Below are 22,420 nucleotides of genomic sequence, written 5' to 3'. Positions count from 1 at the left end.
GAAAGGCAGATTTTTGTTTGTTTGTTTGTCTGTTTGTGGGGGAGGTAATTAGGTTTCTTTCTTTCTTTCTTTTTAATGGAGGTACTAGGTATTGAACCCAGACCTCGTGCATGCTAAGAATATACTCTACCACTAAGCTATACTCTCCCACAAGGCTTTTTTTTTTTTTTTTTTGGTTCAGTGAAGGAAGTGGGAATAGCTAATTTGCTTTAAATTTTTTCTGCATGGAAGAGAGGTTAGTGACAGAATTATTCTCTTTAAAGTTACAACCTCTTACATTTCTCACAAACTGGCCCTCTTCCAGCCTCCTTTGATAGGATAGTATCTCTTGGCATGCAGAGAGCAAATAATGATCCAATACGAAATATCCACCAAGTTATTCTTAAGGTTAAAAGTCCATGAAATAGGTACAAGAAGCTGTGATGCCCTCAGGGCACACATCTCCTTAAGGCGAAAAGTCTGGGCCAGAGTACGATGGTGCTAAGTACAAGCTGGGATGGTCCCCTCCAGTGAGGTTCAAGTGATGCTTCTTTCCTCTGATTAATCCTAATGTATATTCAATCTCCAGTTAGTAGATTATAGCTCAGTTTCTCCAGGGTGATTTTTAGGCTTCTTGTTACTGTGACTAGGAAGTTTCAACACACTTTAGTAATACTGTAAGAAAGTAGCAAAATGCCATTTAATACCTAAATATTTTCCAAGAGGATGTCCACAGGAAGAATAGTAGGAAGTTTCATGAGCTTACCCAGTCCCGTTGGCTATGGATATCATAGTCTTGAGAATTATGGGCAAGACAGCTAACAATTTTGGTCTATGCATTTTGGTCAATTTACTTTTCAAAATCTCCCTTTGGCTGTCTACCATTCTGAACTAATTGTGGGTGATGTGAACAGTGAATGTATTAGCGTCGGTAGGCTTTACATATTTCCTTTATAATCTGACCTGAAACCTGAGGGCCCTGATCACTGTTGAAGGATAACGAATGTTGCCTAAACCTGGGAGTGAATCTCTTTCGAAGTCTTTGATTAGCAGTGACTGTGTAAGCTTTTGCTCATTGCTAAGTTTCTCTCTGTTCTAAAAACATACGTGCATTACCAAGTTCACAATCGAATGAACAATCTTTCTTTGCCTGGGTAGAAAAAAATCTAAATATTTACAAATGTCTTTGTGGTAGAGGATGAACTACTGGTATTTACGGGAAGTGGGTGTGACTGTTTATTCATTCAGTGAATATTTATTGAGCACCTGCTATATGCCAGGCACTGTTCTAGACGCTGAGGATAAAATGGTGACTAAAGAAGGCAAAGATTCCTTCTTTCCCGGAGCTCACATTCTAGTGGGGAAGACAGAAAACAAACAAGGTATGGAAGTAAAAAAGTATATTATGTTAGTTAGTACTTAGTGCTATGAGAAAAATAAAGTGAGGAAAAGGGATAGAAAGTAGGTATGCAAGTGCAACCATTATGGAAAACAGTATGGAGAGTCCTCAAAAAACTAAAAATAGACATACCATGTGATCCAGCAATCCCACATCTGGGTGTATATCCAGAGGGAACTCTAATTCGAAAGATACATGCACCCCAATGTTTATAGCAGCACTATATACAATAGCCAAAACATGGAAGCAACCTAAATATCTATCAACAGATGACTACATAAAGAAGTTGTGGTATATTTATACAATGGAATACTACTCAGCCATAAAAAATAATAAAATAATTCCATTTGCAGCAACATGGATGGACCTGGAGATCATCATTCAAAGTGAAGTAAGACAGAAAGAGAAAGAAAAATACCACATGATATCACTTATATGTAGAATCTAAAAAAAGAAAAAACAAGACATTAATTAACTCATCTTCAAAACAGAAACAGACTTGCAGACGTAGAAAACATTCTTGTGGTTATGGGGTTTTTGGGTGGGGGAAAGGAGGTGGGAAGTGATAAATTTAGGAGTTCAAGATTTGCAAATATTAACTACCATATATAAAAATAGATAAAAACAAATTTCTTCTATATAGCACAGGGAACTATGTTCAGTATCTTGTAATAAACTTTAATGAAAAACAGTATGAGGATGCTCCTGGAGAATGTCATTCTAATTGAAGTAAGCCAGAAAGAGAAAGAAAAATACTATATGAGATCGCTCATATGTGGAATCTAAAAACAACAACAAAAACCAACAAAAAACAAAGCATAAATACAAAACAGAAAGAGACTCATAGACATAGAACACAAACTTGTGGTTGCCAAGGGGGTGGAGGGTGGGAAGGGATAGACTGGGATTTCAAAATTGTAGAATAGATAAGCAAGATTATACTGTATAGCACAGGGAAATATATACACGATCTTATGGTAGCTCACAGAGAAAAAAATGTGACAATGAATATATATATGTTCATGTATAACTGAAAAATTGTGCTCTACACTGGAATTTGACCCAACATTGTAAAATGATTATAAATCAATAAAAAAAGGTTAAAAAAATGAAAACAACTATATGTATGCGTATGTATGACTGGGGCATTATGCTGTACACCAGAAAATGATACATTGTAACTGACTATATTAACAATAAAAAAAAGAAAAACAGACGATATTGAAAAAATTCAAAACACAGAAAATAATAAGCAGAAATTCATAATTATATAAAAAAAGAAAGTACGTATGTGGCAGGTGGTAAGAGAATTGCAGTTTTAGACAGGGTGGCCAGGGCAAGGTTTCGCTGGGAAGGGGACCTTTGAATAAAGCCAGAAGGAAATAAAAGGAAGCCTCATGGATATCAGAGGGGATGGGCACTTCAAGATTATGAATAATAAATTCTGTACACCTCAGTTCCATTTGACAAGAGAGAAGCAGTCGGGGGCATTCTTGTTACAAGAAGTCTGGGAGATGAGGAGGAAGCCGTAAAGGCTAAACAGGAGACGATGCTGTTCTGGAAGTGCAGTGAGGAAAAAGCTTTCAAGGAGGAGAGGGTGAGCGTGTCTGCCAAATGCTGCTGGCAGTGGAGTAAGATGAGGACAGAGAGTGGGCCAGCCCTGGGGGAGCTGCAGCGGGGATGACTGAGGTGGCTTTAGAGGGGAACAGATGAAGAGAAACTGGAGACGGTGAGCACAAAATCTGGAGGGATTTTGCTTTAAAGGGGAGCAGAGAAACAGTCCCATGGAAGGGGAAATAGAGAAATCTTTGCCTTTTTGTTTTCTGTTTTGAGGGGTTGGGAGATCACACAGCATCTCTGAATGCTGGTGGTAATTATCCAGCAGAAAGAGACTGTCGTGCTAGAGGAGAGTTAAGGAGACTGCAGGAGCAAAGTGAGGGCACAGAGCCCAGGAGAGAAGGCAGAGGCCTGCGGAGAGATGTTGGTAGGCTGGCGGATTTGACAGCAAGAGCTGTGGAAGTTCTCTCGTGGTGGCCTCTATTTGTGAAATCAGAAGCAAGGTCATCAGCAGGCAGTGAGGATGGAACCTGTATGAAGAGGGAGGGAAGGATGTGAAATAATTAACTAAGACAGTTAATGGACTAGAAAAATGTAGAATAATTGCTAGGAAGTGAAGTGCCCACTGGAGGTAAGTGGTCGTGAATTTAAAGTAGTCCAGGCAACACTACTGCTTCTCTTCAGCCATATTCGGCAGCATAGGTACAGACATGGCGTAGCTGGAAGAACTGGATTTCGCCAAGGTTTAGGTGTTGCCAAGCAAGGAATACAAATTGAGATCTGGCCAAGGGAGTGGAGGGTGTTTGCCGCGGTTGATTTTCATTGATGATGGAATTTAAACTGGATGAGGAAGTGTCTTAGCATAGGCTGCCTTGGCAAGGCACCACAGACTGAGTGACTTAAACTATAGACATTTATTTTCTCATAGTTCTGGAGGCTGGAAGGCCAAGATCAAGGTGCTGGCAGATTTGGTTTCTGATGAAGCCTCTCTTGTGGGTAGTTGTGTTCTTGCTGTGTCCTCACATGGCTCTTCTTTTGTTTGTAGACACACACACACAGATCTCTGGGGTCTCTTCCTCTTCTTATAAGGACACCAGCCTTATGACCTCATTTAATCTTTGTTCTCTAAATTCTTTTTTTAAAGTTTTTTTGGGGGTAATTAGGTTTACTTATTTATTTTTTAATGGAGGTACTAGGGATTGAACCCAGCACCTTGTGCATGCTAAGTACACACTCTATCACTGAGCTGTACCCACCCCCGACCTCATTTAATCTTAATTATCTCCCTACAGGCCTGACCAATGGTGTCACTGACTGGATTTTCCAGAAGTGGAGGTTGAGATGGAATTTGAAGGACAAGAAGTTTCCTAGGGATTGACATTTGTGAAAAGAAAGAAGAGGAAGTAGGATTGGGCAGAGGAAGAACTTGAACTGTGATGCAGGTCCTACAAAGCCAGCAGGGAGCTCTGGAGCAAACTGTGCACATCAAAGTGTTCGATGTCAGGCCAAAATAGCTGGGTCTTTAGGTCCCACAGCCGCCCTCAATCACCAGATATGGGTTGCACTAGGATGTGTCAGACCTTGGGCAGGCAGCTCTCTGCAGATGTGGCAGGTAACTGAATAGCTGACAGCTGGAGGCTGTCTACCTAATGCACTTCCTGCAGCTGGAAAACAAGTTCTGCCTGATGAGGCATCTGGGTAGCTCATCCTTATGTCTACTGCAAAGTGACTCATTTTATTTTGCATATATAAAGAACCCTTACAAATCAAAATGAACATCTAGGTGGCCAAGGCTGCCTAAATCTGAATCTCTTTACATTCCAAATAACAGTATAGTAGAGGGGTCAGCAAATGATGTCCTAGGGGCTGGGCAACTGTCTTTGTAAATAAAGATTTACTGGAACAGGTTTACACTCGTTCATTTAAGCATTGTCTTTATGGCTGCTGGCAAGCCTCAGTGGCAGGGTTGAGTAGCTGTGACGGAGATAGAGTGGCTTGCAAGCTTAAAATATTATCTGGACCTTTAAGAAAAAGTTTGCTGACACTTGATTTAGAATAAGAAAAAAATAAGACAAAACCTACACTCTCAGCATAACTATGACAGTGAGTGCCCTAAATTCAAATGACCTGTAAGTAGAACCAGATCCCAGTGAAATCTTTCACTATCCAACTGCAAATCTTTGTAGAGAGCGAGGGCAGCCCAGGAAAAACTGTAGACGAGAAGGGGGGCAGCTAACTGCAGGTCAAAGATTGATCTCAAATCACTATTAAGTGAAAAAATACTGAAAAAGAATCCTGGTAGATCAGAGCTCTGACCACGGGAAGGGATATAAAAAGGCATTGCAGGACGAGGGAGGCAATCTCAGAAAAGTCATGTTTCTGGGAAATAGAATGCAAAAAAAGGAGAGGAGAGGCACCCTTTGGAGATTAGATGGTGAAAAGGAAAATGATAAAAAGAGGAAAATGTAGGGCCATGCAACCCAAAACAGAACCAAAAAAACCCCCCCAAAACTGCAGAATAAAAAACTTCCATCACACACATACACACATGAGTCATCCATTCAAGTAGCTGTTTTCAAACTTTTTGGCCTCAGGACTTTGTTACACTCTTAAAACATGAACAGCCCACGTTCCTTTTATATGTGTAGGTTATTCTTACCACTATTTACTATATTTGATATTAAAACTGAGATTTTAAAAAATATTTTAGAAATTAATTTAAAAGCAATGATAATAAACTTACGCATGTTAACTAATATTTTAGTGAAAACAGCCATATTTTTCAAAACAAAAAAAATTCATGAGAAAAGGGGCATTATTTTACATTTTAAAAACTCTCTTTAATGTCTGGGTTAAGAGAAGACAGCTGATTCTCTTCTTTGTATATCTGCATTCAATCTGTTGCAATATCACATTGTGTAGCTTCTAGAAAGCTCCACACACTAGTGAAAGAATCAGAGTGAAAGAAGCAAATAATATATTTATACTATTTTGAAAATAGTTTTGACTTTGTAGCTACCTGAAAGGTTCTGGGGGCCCTTAGGGGTCCCTGAGCCACACTTTGAGAACTGGTGCATACAAAAAATTCTACTTCACTACTCTGACAGAAGGGGGTAACATTGACCTAAGAATCTTAGAAACCACCCTCAATTCAAAACATGAGTAGGTGAAGATAGATTAAATTGACCAAAGTCTCTATAAGAAAATAAAAAATAAGAATCAAAGTAGCTCAGATGGTGAACATTTCCACATCACTCACTCCTCACCCCTCAAATAAAAACAACTGTGAAGCAGGAGACAACTGCAACACGACACACCAAACTGAATTAATTCTCATCAAACAAGCATTTGGGGATATGAAAAATCACTCTGAAATAGAAATACAAAAATTATGAACAGAAATGGACACACACCTTTCCAAAAAATAAATGGAAAGAATTGATTGAACTCAGGAAAGTAGAAAACAATCATTTCAGAATTGAAGACTAAATTATAAGGTGCCCAAGGGGGAATAAGCTCAAATGGAAATGTTATAAGAGGCATCGAAGAAAGAGGAAAAAACTGAGGATGAAAACAAAATAAAGAAAGAAGCATTGGAAAGAAAAACTCCTCTACCAAATTAGTTGAGGGACTGCAAATGAACCTGTGATAGACAGATTAAGACAGTCTAAAAAGGCTGGCAAATCTTTGTTCACATACACAGAACCTCAGATGACACCAGCAAAGATTGGGAAAAGGAAGTCATGATGGATACTGAGATGACAATGTAGGTAACCAAATTGTTACATTAGTGGACACTCTAGGCCATAAAGATTTCACCCCAAATATAATTAGAGGAGCTGTCCAGGCTGAGGTAGCTGAGATGTGGATACCAGCAGGAAAGGAGTTTGAAGATGAATCCTGACCTCCTGATTCATCCCTTAAAGAAACACAACTCCAGCTGCCTCCTATGAATCCGTTCAAGCTGCCATTCAGCAAAGAGCTCAAATCCTCATCTCTAGTAGGGAAACTCCTACCACTAATGGATTTCCTGTGCTGTTACACCGCTAAGCTATAAATGAAGCTGTTGTTATTTAAAGATTGGTTAGTGTCTTTAAAAAAAAAACTGATGATACCACAAAGAAAAAAACAACCACCCTGATTTGTTACAGCCAGATACATTGACACAGATATAGAGTCTAAAGGGTTTTTTTTTAATTTGTTAATTTTTCTTTTTAATTGCAGTAAAACACACATAGAATTTACTGTCTTAATTATTTTTAAGTTCAGTAGTGTTAAGTATATTTATATTGTTATGCAACCAATATCCAGAACTTTTTCATCTTGCAAAACTGAAACACTGCACTCATTAAACAACAACGTCTCATTTCCCCTTCCTGCCCAGCCACTGGCAACCACTATTCTACTTTCTGTCTCTATGGATTTGACTATTCTAGAAATCTCATAGATGTAGAATCATGTAGTATTTGTCTTTTTGTGACTGGTTTATTTCACTTACCATAATGTCCTCAAGTTTCACTCATATTATAGCATGTGTCAGACTTTCCTTCTTTTTAAACTTTAACTTTTCTCAGCTTTATTGAGATATAATGGACATACAGCACTGAATAAGTTTAAGATGAACAGCATAATGACTTGACATACATATACTGTGAAATGATTACCACAATAAGTTTAGTTAACATCCACCACCTCATACAGTTACAAAATTTTTTTCCCTTGCGATGAGAGCTTTTAGGCTCTACTAGTAACCTTCAAATACGCCATACAGCATAGTCACCACATTGTACATTACATCCCCAGGACTCATTTATCTTATAACTAGAGGTCTGTACCTCTTGCCCACCTTCATTCAATTCCTCCACCCTTTTTCCTTCCTTTTTGAGGTTGAACAATAGTCCACTGCAAGTATATACTACATTTTGTTTATCCCTTCACAGACCCAAAGATTTTGAGATATACAAAGTTTTTTTTTTTAAGAGCTGAGGAGATTCAGGCTATTTTGGCGGCTCCTTAAACAGCTGCTGGGTGCGGTTGCTGAATAAAAGAATGAGAGGTCAGGATTTCTGCCAGGGCACCTAGACAGCCAGACGGTTTAATCTCTGCTTTCAAAAATTCTGTTTACTTAAGGTAAAGAAACAACATGCACTTGAGATTTTTCTTTTTTAATTAGAGGAAAAAGAAGCTGCAATAATTGCTAGAAATTATTAATGATTTAGAAAATTAAAAAATGCTAACTAATTTAAAAAAAAGAGGTAAGTGGGGAGGGCATAGCTCAGTGGTTGCATATGTGCTCAGCATGCACGAGGTCCTGGGTTCAATCCCAGTACCTCCATTAAACATACATAAATAAATAAGCCTAATTACCTCCCCGCAAAATGTAATAAAGTTAAAAAAATTTTTTTTTTAAAAGAAAGTAAGACTTCTCTTTATGCTCAAAAAATGGATTTTCCCATGAAATTTTAGTAAGTGGAATTAACTTGCTGAGATTTATGGAAACTCTGCCAAAAATGTATTAAAAGATATTGAATCAAAGTGAACTAAGCTCTGTTTCCAACCAAACTATAAATGGTTCCAGTTCTCTCTTTTGATTTGCAATTTTACTGCATACTTTTAAAGGAAACAACTAAAGTGGATTTAGTTGTCAGTCAAAGTAAGAGAGCATTGACCTTTACCCTTTTGTTCAGGTAACTGTAGGAGAATTTTGGCTGGAGGTTTCAGTAAAGAGATTTGGTGCTGAGTGTAAGAGAGTCCCTCCTCCACATGTACATTAGCAAAAATTAATCTGAAGTCTGTGGAATTTGTTCCAATAATAACCAAGATAGAATTTCAGACGTGTAAATCCAACCAGCAAAATACCTTTAGTGTGAGCATTCAAAGTATCAATCAATTTGATTCAGGACATTCACAAGTTATAAGAGAAAAATCCTACAACCATTTCAATAGACGTAGAAAGAGCGTTTGATAACATTTAATATCTTTTATGAAAACTCCTAACAAACTTAAGAATTGAATGACATTTCCTTAATCTGATAAAAGCTGTTTACAAAAACCCTGTGGCAAGCAACAAAGCTTTCCTTCTGAGATTGGATCAAGACATGAATGCCTGCAATGATTTCTATTCAATGTTGTCCTTGAGGTCATAGCCTGTGATGTATGAAAAGGAAAAAAATTAAAAGACATCATAATGGACATACTTTTACCTTTGTCTCCAAAGAACACTTTCGTTTTACTTGTTTACTTATGTGCTTTAATTAGCCCCTTTGAATTATAAACCATGTTTTATTGTTTAGCCTAAGGGGAGATTTATTTAGTAATTCTTCTCAGATATGGAAGCACAGTCATAACTAACATATTGGCCAGACTAAGACTGCTGGTTAAATACATTTTATTCACCATTAAGTGATCTTTACCAATATTCTGGATTAGATAACAAATAATCCTTTTTGGATGTTTTGGTAAACTATATTCCTGTTTAAATGTTAAATTTTTATTTCTAAAGTTTAATTTTAAGATGTTAGAATGTTCAGTTTATGTATTTGAAATACAATAAACCAACCCTTTTTATAAAAAAAAATAAAGGATTGGGAAAGGAAGAAACAAAACTGACATTATTCGCAGATCCCATGATTATATGTATTTAAAAACTTTAAATAACCTAGAGATAAATGTAATCTAGCACAGTTGTTAGACATAAAGTCAACATTAAAAAAGTCAATTGTATTTCTACATTCCTCTAAGAAATCAAAATTGAAATTAAAAAAAAATTCACAATGCCATAAAAAAAATGAAGTCAAAGGACTAAGTCTACCAAAATATGAGCAAGACCTCTTCAGGGAAAACAGTAAAATTTTAATGAGAGACATTATAGAAGATCTAAATAGACGGAAAGATATGTGTTTATGGACTGGAAGAGTAATGTATCTAGTTTCTCTAAATGGATTTGTAAATTCAGTGCAAATCCCCCCCAAAATCCCACCATGACAAGAAAATTATAAAGTCTTTGTGAGAATGTAAATGGATAAGAATTACCAACTTACCTCTTGGAACAAAATAAGACAGTAGGACCCATACTCCTAGGGAGTAGTATTTACTAAAAACCTACAGTGATTTAGATAGTGTGGTATTCCCAATGTTCACTGCAGCATTATTTACAAGATAAGATATGGAAGCAACCTAAGTGTCCATCAACAGATGAATGGATAAAGAAGTTGTAGTGTGTGTGTATATATATACATATAAATAGATCTACATATATATATAATGGAATACTACTCAACCATAAAAAAGAGTGAAATTTTGCCCTTTGTAGCAACAAGGATGGACTTGGAGGGCATTATGCTCTGTGAAATAAGTCAGATAAAGAAAGACAAATACTGGGGGAGGAGATAGTTCAGGGGCAGAGTGACTGCCTAGCATGCAGGAGGTCCTGGGTTCAATCCCCAGTACCTCTACTTAAGCAATAAGTAAACAGACAAAACTAATTACCTCCTCCTCTAAAAATAAATAAATAAGTAAATAAAATAAAAAGAAAGATAAATATTGTATGATATCACTTATATGTGGAATCTAAAAAATACAGCAAACTAGTGAGTATAAAAAAAGGTAGACTCACAGATGCAGAGAACAAACTAGTCATTAGCAGTTGGGGGTGGGAAGGGGCAACATGGGACTGGGGAGTGGGAGGTACAAACTATTGGGTGTAAGACAGGCTACAAGGATGTATCGTACAACAGGGGGAATAGAGCCAATATTTTGTAATAATTGTAAATGGAGTGTAACCTTTAAAAGTTATATAAAAATTAAAAAAAATTTTTAAAGATAGTGTGGTATTAGTGTAGAAACTGGCCAGTGGATAAGTATGGATTTGGACAGTGGGAGCCCATATCTACCCATTGTCCAAGAGGACTAGCCAGCCGTGGGCACCTCCTCTCATAGACTGCTACCTTCCTTGGTAACGTTATTCTCTAAAGTATGGAGTCAGAGCCCCCTTCAAGAAGTATAGCAAGGGCTGGAATAAGTGCCCACAATGAGAGCAGAGAGACTGTCTCAAGCTACAAGCATTTGGGGACATTCTCCTAGGAGATTCTGTAACTCAATTTATACAAGGAGCACATTCAGATAGAGTCAATATAGAACCTCCACCATCCATGATTCTACCTCATGAGAACAGATCTTGTTCTGATAATTCTTAGTTCATACTGGGGAAAAAGTCACTCACATCTATACCTGGAGGAGAGAACAACTTCTCAGCTCAATCTGGTCTGACTGTCTCTTAGCCAGATCAATTCAATGACAATGGTTATAAAAAGATGTTGAAGGGGACATTTCCTGTTATTCCAGGGGACCAAAGCTGAGGACAAAGTAGCATCAGCTATTCCAGTTATGAAGAGTTGGCCATCCCTTTGAAAACTTAGGTAATCCAACTAGTTCTGCTACTTCCAACCACCATTCCAAAACTCCCTCTCCATGGAAGCAGAAAAAAAAGGAGGAGGGAGAGTGGGAATGAGGGGAGTTATCAGAGACATGAGCCTTTGGTCTAGGGGGAAGTGCTCTGGCTCTTCTTTCCCCTTCATGTGGGGGAGGAAGAGATTTCATACCCTTCTTCAAGAGAGGGTGGTCCAAAAAATCATTTTCAGAGATATTGGAGATAATCAAAGGAGACTGGTAGTTTATGCCCATGCTGGACACGCAATGGACTTGGTCTGGCTTCTGTGTCTGGTTGAGCAGAAGGAAAGAAAACTGCATAGAGATAGCGGGGTAGCAAGAGAGTGCTACCATGGAGCAGCCTGTACGCCTATGACTTGGAGTTGCCTGTAAGCCGATGGCTACCAGCTGAGTTTATGTGACTCTGCCAGTTCCCTACTCAAGAGCACTGGGTGAGGAGATCCTATCAACTGGAAGCTGTAGAGTGCACTGCATCCATTCTGACTTCATATGAATCATTGCCTCCAACCTGATTCCACACTCTTCATGATTCCATTCTATTCTCATTTCCACTCCCATTCCACCTCCACTCCTATCCCTACGTCCATATCCCTCTCCTCATTTCCATTCCCCTATCCCTACAGATCCATCTTCCCAGCTTCATTCCCATTCTCATCCATCTCCTTCTCTATCCCCTTCTTTATCCTCCAATTCTACCCCATTCCTATCTGGTCTCCATTCCATCCACATCTCCATCTTCATTTTTATCTCCAGCTTCACCCATCTTTATCACCAGCTCCTGCTTCTCCCAGGGTTCGCTCCTTTCCCATTCCAGTCCCCATCTCTGGTGAATCTCAGTCTTCATTGCTATCTCCATCCTAGCTCCAGTGCACCCCATACTGATTTTATACATTTCCTTTCCATCCTCACTTCCTCCAAGGTGAAATTGAGAAAGATTCATGAAAAAGCCTAGAAGCATGGAGGAATGTTGGGGTTATCAAGGTTGATGTTTCCTCCATACAAAATTTCCTCCCCAGATTCCAAGTGAGAAACTTCAAAAGAAATCATTAAAGTTAGAATTCAGATAGAACTTCTCCACTGTCCACGGTGAGTGTAGGTTGGGATAGGAAGCAGAAGGGAGTAGAAGGGAGGCAAGGCAGCCTGAGAGACACACAAAACAAAGACACAAAGAGAGAAGTTAAGAAGTCAGAGACCAGAAGAGGTAAAAGAGAAAGAAATGTATGGAGAACCAGATCTCAAGTCCAGTTTAATCTGAACCTCTTCTCCATTCCCTCCCCCTTTCCTTCCCAGGTCAGGTTTTGATACCAGGAATTTAGAGAAAGGAAAAGGTGTGGTCTGCTCTTTCCTTCAATCCTTTGTTCAGCATTGCCTTTTTATTCAAATGAATAAGAAAGGAGCTGGAATGGACTATTATCTCTGATGTTTCTGGCTGCAAAGATGATTGTGTTTAGGATGGAAACAGAAGTTGCGGGGGGGAGCGATGGAGATGAGAACAGAGGTGGAACTGTAATGATGGTGATGAGCTGAGGAATATGAGACTAGAGTTTTAAATCATATTGAATGACTAGAAAGCTAATGAGCCTGCTCAAGACACTAAGGCACTGGAAAGGGAAGGGTGACAAAACCGAGTTGAAGGTGGCGATTAGAGAATAACAGCAGTCTCCTGTTTGCACCCCAACTGAGTTTCAGACCATTCAACAAGCCAGTTACCTGCTGTGTAGAGCCTCCTCCTTTTCCCAAGACCTTGCTGTGAGTTTTCCTGACCTTACCTACTGGTGAGCTTGGAGGTTTCCAAAGACAGATAAACCCATACTAAGCAAGCTTTTCTCAGAGATTCTGAAAGGTTTCTTGCCTTGTGTTAGAGCTGGGAATTCAGTAGCAGACGCTCTGACCGGTTACCTTCTGATAAGATTAGCAGGAGAACCTCAAGGGTTGTTTAAGCCACGTCTTTTCTTAACCCTTGGAGTGAATCCCAAGAGGCACTGGAACATTACTTTTGCTAACTGTTTCTCCCTTCTTGGTTTGTGTTTCTGGTTATTGGTCAAGCCTGTTTGTCTGTGACTTGTCTAACTTGTCTTTTCGGCTGTGTTCCTTTCCATAGCTGGTCCATGAAAGGAGGGCAGCAGACCACTGAGCCAGGTGGACTGCATTGCTGAGAGGCAGTCTGTGTGCACAAGAGTTTACTTGTGCCGGGGTGATGAGTTTTCCTCATGAGTAGCCGCGATGGTCAGGAATCTAGTTTTAAGTTTGACCATTGGTGATCTCTGCCAGGTGGATGGTGATGCGAGCTCTCTGTTGGATGAGAGATAACAGAGAATGTGGTTTGTTGGTTCTTTTTGTTTGTCTGATTGTTTATTTGTGATGTCAAGTCACTTAAAATATTTAGTGCCCAAGGGAAAGGAGAGAAGGCCTTTGAGATCTGGACTGGTGAGTTTTTGTGATTCTGTGTCTACTCTGAGCAGTGACTAAAATTGTAAAACTGAAGCTGCGAACTCCAGGCAGTCTGGAGGCCTGTAAATGAGTGCAGCCTTTAATCTCATTGTGCTAGTGTGGAATACTTTCCTACTTCCTAAGGGTGTTAACAAATTAGATTATAAAGACTCAAAGGAGATTTGTTCTGATTGGTTTATAAAGACTGACAAGAGCTTACATAAATCCAATATTGCCCAAACTCCCCGAAAACAAACAAGCTGAACTTCTAATACTGTAAATGGATAAAACAAAACAAAAACCACTTTCTCATAAAAACTACTAGCTCAGAAGCAATTTTACACAAATCCAAGTTTACCCAAGTTCATGTAACCAAGCAAGGTTTAATCCTTGGACAAGTCAGACTGATCTGAAACTTTGTCTTAAAAACAAACACGTTTCCCAGATTTTACCAGTGTAGAGTATGATACAAATATACATTTTAGTTTCTTTGATTTTTTAAGTTTGCTTTTGTTTTCTCATGAAGAGAATAGTTGACGTGAGCATTCTAATACACAGCATACTCCTCTGACACTATTGCTCCTGGTATAGCCTCAATCACCTTTGTTGTAACTTTTACCAAAGTTATTAGCTTCTGCTTCAGGGAGGGAACAGGGAGGCAGGACACTGAGAACCATCTATCATGAACAAATATGTTATCAAAACTTTTAGGTTCCTGGACCCAATTCTGTGTGTGTGTGTAAAGACTCCCCTACAGCAACAAGTAATTCTCAGACACCAGCAAGGTGCCCTACAATTCAACTCAACATAGCATCAGATCCCACAAGTTAACGGTTCAGACTTAACAATCCCCTGCCATTCTCTAAGGGTTGTTACCTGTGCTTTCCCTCCCTCCCTCACATCAAATGCCCAGGGGAGAGCAATCCTTTATTACTGAGACTGAAATCTAGTCTACAACAACCGACCGATTGGTAAGGGGAAGCCCGAGAAATTCTAAGAGAGGCAGTCCTCACTCTCCTGGGGGGCAGAGACAGGGCCAGTGGGTCGAGCTGCAGGAAGTAGGGGATGGCCAGGACATGCGTGGTCAGGGGCTGGCTCTAAACGCTGCAGCATCTCTCAGCCTCGGGCCTGGCTGTGGGAGTCCCAGCTCCCGATGCTCCGAATCATGTGGAACAGCCACTGCCTCCCCTCCAAAGGTTTGCCTTTGTTTGACTTGCTATTACAACTAGTTAGGGTCTAGATTCTCTGAAGTTACATGTTTTGCCTAGTACGGATGTAAATGGTATCTGTCCAGTAGAGGAGGTAACTCCAAAGCTTAGAGTTTTAATGTCCTGTAGGACATTCACTAGTTTCATCTTTGTCTTAGTCAGTTCAGGCTGCTAAAACAAAGTACCATAGACTAGGTGTCTTATAAGGAATGGAAATGTATTTTTCAGTTTTGAAGGTTGGAAGTCCAAGGTCAGGGTCAGGTTCTGGAGGGAGCCCTCTTCTGAGTAGCAGACTGCCATCTTCTCCTTATATGCTTACATGGGAGAAAGAGAGTGAGAGAGGTCTTTGGGGTCCCTTTCATAAGGACACTAGTCCTATTCATGAGAGTTTCAGCCTCATTACCTAATTATCTCCCAAGGACTCCATCTCCTATGACCATCACATTCCAATATACAAAGTTTGGGGAACACAAACATTCAGTCCGTAAGCCTCTAATTTAGGAAACTTATTTAAGCATTTCCTTCCCATGTAATTATGTAAATCTCTGCTCTTTAAACATTTTTTATTTTATATTTTTTAATTTTTTTAAATTGAAGTATAGTCACTTTACAATGTTGTGTTAATTTCTGGTGTACAGCATAAGTGATATATATATGTACATATGTATAGTAATATTCTTTTTGTATTCTTTTTCATTATAGGCTATAACAAGGTATTGAATATTGTTCCCTATACTATACAGTAAGACCTTGTTGTTTATCTATTTTATGTATAGTAGTTAGTATCTGCAAATCCTGAACCACACTTTATCCCTCCACGCTCCTTTTCCTCCTAATAATTGTAAGTCTGTTTTCTGTATCTGTGAGTCTGTTTCTGTTTTATAAATATGTTAATTTGTGTCTTTTTTTTAGAATCCACATATATGTCATATCATATACTATTTTTCTTTCTTTCTGGCTTACTTCTCTTAGTATGACAATCTCTAGGTCCACCCATGTTGCTGCAAACGGCATTATTGTATTCTTTTTTATGGCTGAGTAGTATTCCATTATATATACCACATCCTCTTTATTCAGTTCTCTTTCAGTGGACGTTTAGGTTGCTTCCATGTACTATTACTATTGGGTAATAGTATTACTATTTGGTTATTGTAAATAGTGCTGCTATGAACATTGGGATGCATGTATCATTTCAAATTAGATATATGCCCAGGAATGGGATTGCTGGATCATATGGTAAGTATATTTTTAGTTTTTTAAGGAGTCTCCATATTGTTTTCCATAATGGCTGTACCAAACTACATTCCCACCAGCAGTGTAGGAGGGTTCCCTTTTCTCCACATCCTCTTCCCCATTTATTGCTTTAAATGCTCTTGAATCAGCTTTCCCCATCTTCTGAGTTAAACTTTAAAAAAATTCTATCTTGGGGAGGTGATAGCTCAGTGGTAGAGCATATTTTTAGCATGCACGAGGTCCTGGGTTCAATCCCCAGTACCTCCACTAAAAAAAAAATTAATAATAAACCTAATTACCTCCCCCACAAAAAATTAAAAATTAAAAAAGAAAAAGAGAAAAAAATTCTATTTTGACAGGGTTAGTGTGAACCTGGGATTGAGGGTTGATATGACATTACTGAGAAATTAATATCTGTTCTATACTTATATAATTTGACAATTTGAGGGGTATAGCTCAATGGTAGAGCACACGTTTAATGTGCACGAGGTCCTGGGTTCAATCCCCAGTATCTCCGCTAACTAACTAAATAAATAAACCTAATTATCACCCCCCCTCAAAAAAATAATCCAAAACAAAACCAAAATTTAACAATTCAGAAATCCCCTACAGTCTTTTTTCCTTTCTTGGGAAAAAAACCATTTAAACATACAGAGAATAATACGATAATGATCACCAATGTATTTATCTCCCAGGTTTGTCAGATCTTAGCATTTACAATATTTGCCCCAGTTTCCTTTAAAGAGAAAGAAACATATCTTTGAAACTCCTTAACTACTTTGTTGGATCTGCTTTCTTACTTTCTTCCTTCCTGTCCATTGTACCACTATCTTAAATTTGGTATTGATCATTCCCAGGAATTTTTAAAATCTTTATTATATAGATATGTATTTATAAAATATCTAGTATTATTTTGTGTGTTTTAAAACTATTTATAAATGTTATCCTGTTGCATTCCTTGTTTTCTTTGAGCTTACATTTTTATAAATAAACTATTTGGGAATAATTTTAAATTCACAGAAGACTTGCAAGTGTCATACAGAGAGTGAGTGTACACCCTTCTCTCAGCTTCCCATAATGTTAACATCAGACATAACTGGGGTCATTTGTCAAAACCAAGAAACAAATACTGGGATACAATGCTAACTAATCTACAGACTTGATTCAGATTGCACCCATTTTTCCACTAATGTCCTTTTCCAGTTCTAGGATCCAATGCAGGAGACCATATGACATTTAGCAGACTGCATTTTTGAGATTTTTGATGAGACATGGCATCCTTATACATTCATTCTGACCGAAGATAGAATTCCACGGTTTGACTGTAACCAACGTATGTGTTCTCCTATTGGTAGATATTTAGGTTGCTTCCAAATTTCCTTAATATTATAAACTGGTGCGGTCCTCATACCTTTGTCCTTATCTTCTTCACTGTGTCAGAAAACAGAGAAAGCATCTGTCTGTAAGCTGTGATGAAGTCCCAACCTATAATCTTCAAAATCTGGCTCTGACTTTCTGTTCTAGCCTCATTTCGCCCTCAGCCAAACTTTCAAGTTCACTGCTGACTTCGCCAGCTCTCTCTTGTTTTCTAATTCTGCCCAGGGCTTTCCTGTTTCCCAGACCTGCTTTTTCTGTTATCAGTGAGGCCATCTTCCTCGCCTCACCATCAGCCCCAACAGTATCTGTTGGAATGCTGTGTGGATTAAAAGCAGAATGGGGTTAGTGAGTATGCTGTAAGAAATAATTGTTATTTAAACTGCTATTTCTTTTTTTAATGATCAGCGTGGATACGGAATAACACCACATAGGGATGTATGAAAGTAAAAGAGATGTATCATGCTCACAGGTTGTAGCAGAGGGAGGGAGGCAGGCACGTTACCCAGGGGGCTCCATGGAAGGCTTGCTAAGGGAGTTGGGCCAACCAAGCAGGTGGGGAGCAAAGGGAGGGTGAAGACGGTGGGCAAGTGCCTTTATGAGGGTCAGGGTGAAGTACACAGCTAAAGGCATGAGGGAATTTCATTGGTGTGTTTGAATGTCACTGGGTCACAATCAGGGAAGGACAAGAAGGCGAACTTGCAGCAAGGACAGTCTTCTCATACTGGTGCACCTGACCTCCTGGGCAGAGGGCTCACAGACTGTGGGGGCAATTGAGGCAGCAGGAAGAAACATGACGTCCAGTCTATGCCGGGTGATCTCATACATCCTAATGGCTTCAACTCTGAAATCTACACCTCCAGCCTAGACTTTGCTTCCAAGCTTCTAACGCATATATCTAACTGCTTCCTGAACATCCCCATTTGGCTATGTCATAGGTAACCTCAAAGTCAACCTGTTCAAAAATTAATTCATCATCTGTAAACATGCCCTGAATCTGCTCCTCTTCTGGTGTTCCCTATATCTTAGGGAATGGCATCAGCAACCTCTCAGAACTCCTGGTCAAGACCTAGGAGTTTCCTTTGACCCTCTTCTCTTCCACAGCATCAATCCAATGCAACACCAAGTTTTGTCTATTCTGTTACCTTAGCGTGGACACATTGGTCAGCTGCATTCACGTGTTACTCATTTTTGCATCTATCCAATGTCTTTTTATGCCAGGACCTGTCCTGGGTTCTGGGAAACAAAAATAAACCAGTGCTTCTCAAACTGTCTTGGTGAAAGACCATTTCTTTTCTTTTTTCTTTTTCCAATCAGTCAAGGAGGGATTCTTTTGTAAAACATAATGAAAATCAATTACTAGGAAAAAAAAAAGGAAAAAAAGGACATAAAAAATACAAGCCCCAGTTTTTCATTATTAGATTCAATAAACAAAAATTACTTGCCAAATTGCTATAAAAGGTTCTAAATGTTTCTCTCGATTTCTATACCGTTCTCTCCACAGGCTGGTTAAGTCTGCAAACTGGTGTCATCCATGGAGCACTCGCTGAGTACCACAGAGGAGAGAGAGGCAAACACAGAATGGGAAGTGTAAATGTGGGCCTCAGAGTGGGAGGGGGGAAGGCAGAAAAGAAGAATCTTAAGCAAATAAACAATAACCACATCATCAAAAACAAAAGCAATTAGTTATTGGTGCCAAGATGTGGGTAACCCAAGGCAACGGGAGCACAGAGGAGGCACCTAACCCAGCCTGAGTATCAGGAAAGTCTACCTTATAGGATGTGCAAGGCAGGTAGGAGTTAGTCAGGTTGGGGATGCTCTAATGAGGAACAGGAAGGATACTCGTAGTAGAGAAACAAGTTCCAGAGGCATTAGGCAGCATATGGCTTGGGGAATTACCTTTCCTGTGATTTGGACTGGTTGTTTTCCTCTGAGCCTCAGCATCAGTTTCCACATATATAAATGGATGTGATAATCCTCTTTGAATGATGAAAGAAGAGAAGCATGAAATGTGCCTGCAATGGTGCCTGGTGCTTGATACCATTGCTTTCTTGTGTATAAGGAATTCTCACAGAAATCAGAGCTTCCTCGGATGGTGGGGTGGAGTGGGTGGAGGGGCAGCTCATTGACCCAGGACTGGAGTCCAGAATGACCCAGGCTCTGGGGGTGACAGGGAAAACAGGAGGCTATGCCTGCCTCTGAGTCATTCCCAGGCCTGAGGCATGTTTCTCTAAGACAGTCAGCAGACTATGGGGTGTAGTTGTAGTTTGGGGAAGGAAGAAGCAACCCAGAATAAGCTCCTCTTCCTCACAAGTCTCTGTTGTTCCAGATGTCCATGACAAAAATAAACTCTTAATTAAAAGGCTGAAGGGTGGAGCTGGCTCTGTCCTGTTGTGCATGGCCCTGGGGGGTTTGATGAAATAAAGGTATTAAAGGATCATTCATAAATCACAGAGCTAATCCTCTCAGCTGCTGGTTGCTAATAAAGAACGTAAGAATCAGGAAGATTAAATTACAGATTCCAAAATCTCAAAACCAGAGCGATGCAAAATTAACATGAAATTAATTAATACAAAATTTGATCAATGAAAATAATTTTATCTGATAGAGGAACGAGGTGTTACAAATTAATCTACTCTGTCAAATATGATTCATTCCACAAATATTTTCTAAGTGCCATGTTGGAAGAAACACTAGGTGTATGTATGGTAAGAGATAACAAATGGGAGTCAGAGATGGCCCAGGAGGAGTTGATACCTGAGCAGGTGTTATTCATGGAAGCATTGCCACTATTTCTCAAGGCCTGCTCTCAGCCCCACCCCATGCTAGTGGCTGGAAACACTAAGATATGTAGGACTCCAGTTACCCTATCTGTTATTATAGAGAAAAGTCCCTGCTCTCACCAAAGGCCCTCTTGCCTATTTGTACCCTGGGTCCTGTCTTTTCTCCACTTATCATCGGCACTCCTGTAATTCAGCCTCTCTCTGCTCCAATAGCAGTTTCTCTTTGTTGGTGGATCCCCGTCAGCCTTTCTTAATCCTCCTTCCAACGACCACCTCATTTCTCTGCCCCCTTTCATAGCAAAACTTTGAAAGGGTTGTTGATGAGACAGGGTCTCAGTGTCTTCACCTCACCAGCACCTGTTGCCTTCTCACCCACTCTTATCAGGCTTCTGTTTCCTCTGTAACTGCTTTTGTCAAAGTCACCAATGACCTCCATCTCGTCAAATCCAATAGGCACTTACCTGGTTCCTATCTCAGTAACTTCTGATGCCGTTGAAAATTCCCTCTTTTAAATACATGCTTGTCTCAGCTTCTCGAAATATAATTTGCTGCCTTCTCCCCTACTTCTCTGGCTGCTCCTTCTGGGTCTCTTTGGATGACCTCACTGTTCTACTGGATCTTAAATGGAGAGGGTGCACGGGTTCCAACCTCAGTTTTTCTCCGTCTCCTTAGTTGATATCATCCACTCTCGTGACTTTCTATCCATCAACTCTATGTTGACAACACTTAAATTTACATTTACAGCCCTGACCTCTCCCTGAGCATATTTAATAGCCATCTCAAAATCAACATGTCTAAAATGGAATTCTTGTTTCAGCTGCTTCCAAATCTGCTCAAATTCCCATCTTTTCATATTACCAAATGGTGCAATTGCTCCCCCAATAACCTAGGGGTCATCTTTGATCCCTCTTTTCCTTTAAGCTATGTACCATTCCATTCCACTACCAAGTCAGGACCTTTTTAATTTTGAAATGTTCTCTAATCGCCATCACTCCTCCTCACCCCCCACCAAACACTGACTTCTCTTACTTGGAAAACTCCTTTAGCTTTCTAACTGGTGTCCCTGCTTCCATTTTGTCCATAAGTTTTGAAGGAATCCAATGATTATTTTAGAAATTTAGATCATATCAATTTCCTGCTTAAAATTCTTCCCTGGCTTCCCATCACATTTAGAATAAAACCCAAACTACTTTCCAAGGTCTCTGAAACCCTGCCCATCTCTGTCCTCAGGTCATTCCACTCTCCTCCTTAACTCACATCACTGAGGTCACCTGACTGTCCTGTTTTCCCTCTCACACGCCAATCTCTTTCTTGACTCAGACCCCTCCAATCTTCCTATGGTTGATTCCTTTCAGGCACTTGGTTCTCAGCTCACATATTCCTGTTCTATTTTCTCTACAGTACTCACCACCATCTAAAATTGTATTAACTATTGACTTAATTATAGTCATTTCTTGCCTGCTCATTCAGGATGGAAATTTCTTGGGAGCAAGTACTCCGTTCTGTCTTGTTTGTCATTGTATTCCTAGTTTCAAAAAACGGTGACCAACATATAGTACCTACTCCCGAATTATCTTAGAATAAAGACTTTGTTTCCCCGAGCTCCCAGTCATCGGTGTGTGCACACAAGGGACATAGATACTTGGTCTAGAGCAGAAGAGATCCAGCTTCTGGCAAGAACCCTGGCCTGGTAGGGTGGCGATGGAGGCTAGCCTGTCTGCAGAGGTCCTACGCCCCGATGTGCTGCTCTCTCCAGCCTCTTTCCCTCATTCCTCCACTCGGAGGTCAACAAGACCGGCCGAAGCCTGCAACCTCGGTGTCCTCACCCCAACTTGGGCTAAACAAAGAGGCTCAGACTGAAAGGAGGATAGGGTGGGTAAGGTGGGGAAGACGTGAGACACAATAAATGATGAAAGTATAAGGTCCTGTTAGTGACCCTGCTGCCTTTGGGCAGGATTAGCGGGTGGCTGGAGCACGCAGGGTGGGGCAGTGGCTGCTAGGTGGGTAGG

General features: G+C 39.7%; 2 long non-coding RNA genes across 4 annotated transcripts; both read right to left on the bottom strand.

Annotated features, from left to right (window-relative positions):
* Positions 1-12,793: 12,793 nt before the first annotated feature.
* On the bottom strand, positions 12,794-22,399 carry LOC140700926 (uncharacterized). 3 transcript variants are annotated; one of them, XR_012079684.1, is made up of 4 exons: positions 21,870-22,399; positions 20,873-21,029; positions 19,528-20,031; positions 12,794-13,675 (listed from the first exon to the last, which is right to left on the bottom strand). It is a non-coding gene; the product is annotated as an uncharacterized lncRNA (long non-coding RNA). The 3 variants fall into 3 exon arrangements; XR_012079682.1 differs by lacking the exon at positions 12,794-13,675 and adding an exon at positions 19,024-19,174; XR_012079683.1 differs by lacking the exon at positions 12,794-13,675 and adding an exon at positions 19,024-19,174 and having other exon boundaries at positions 19,528-19,607.
* LOC140700927 (uncharacterized) lies at positions 17,485-18,949 on the bottom strand. Its single transcript, XR_012079685.1, has 2 exons — positions 18,774-18,949; positions 17,485-17,685 (listed from the first exon to the last, which is right to left on the bottom strand). It is a non-coding gene; the product is annotated as an uncharacterized lncRNA (long non-coding RNA).
* Positions 22,400-22,420: the final 21 nt, after the last annotated feature.

Source organism: Vicugna pacos, chromosome 13 (assembly GCF_048564905.1).
Source record: "Vicugna pacos chromosome 13, VicPac4, whole genome shotgun sequence".
NCBI lineage: Eukaryota > Metazoa > Chordata > Mammalia > Artiodactyla > Camelidae > Vicugna > Vicugna pacos.
Note: the sequence above shows the minus strand (reverse complement) of the source record. Positions and strands in the feature narration are given on the sequence as shown.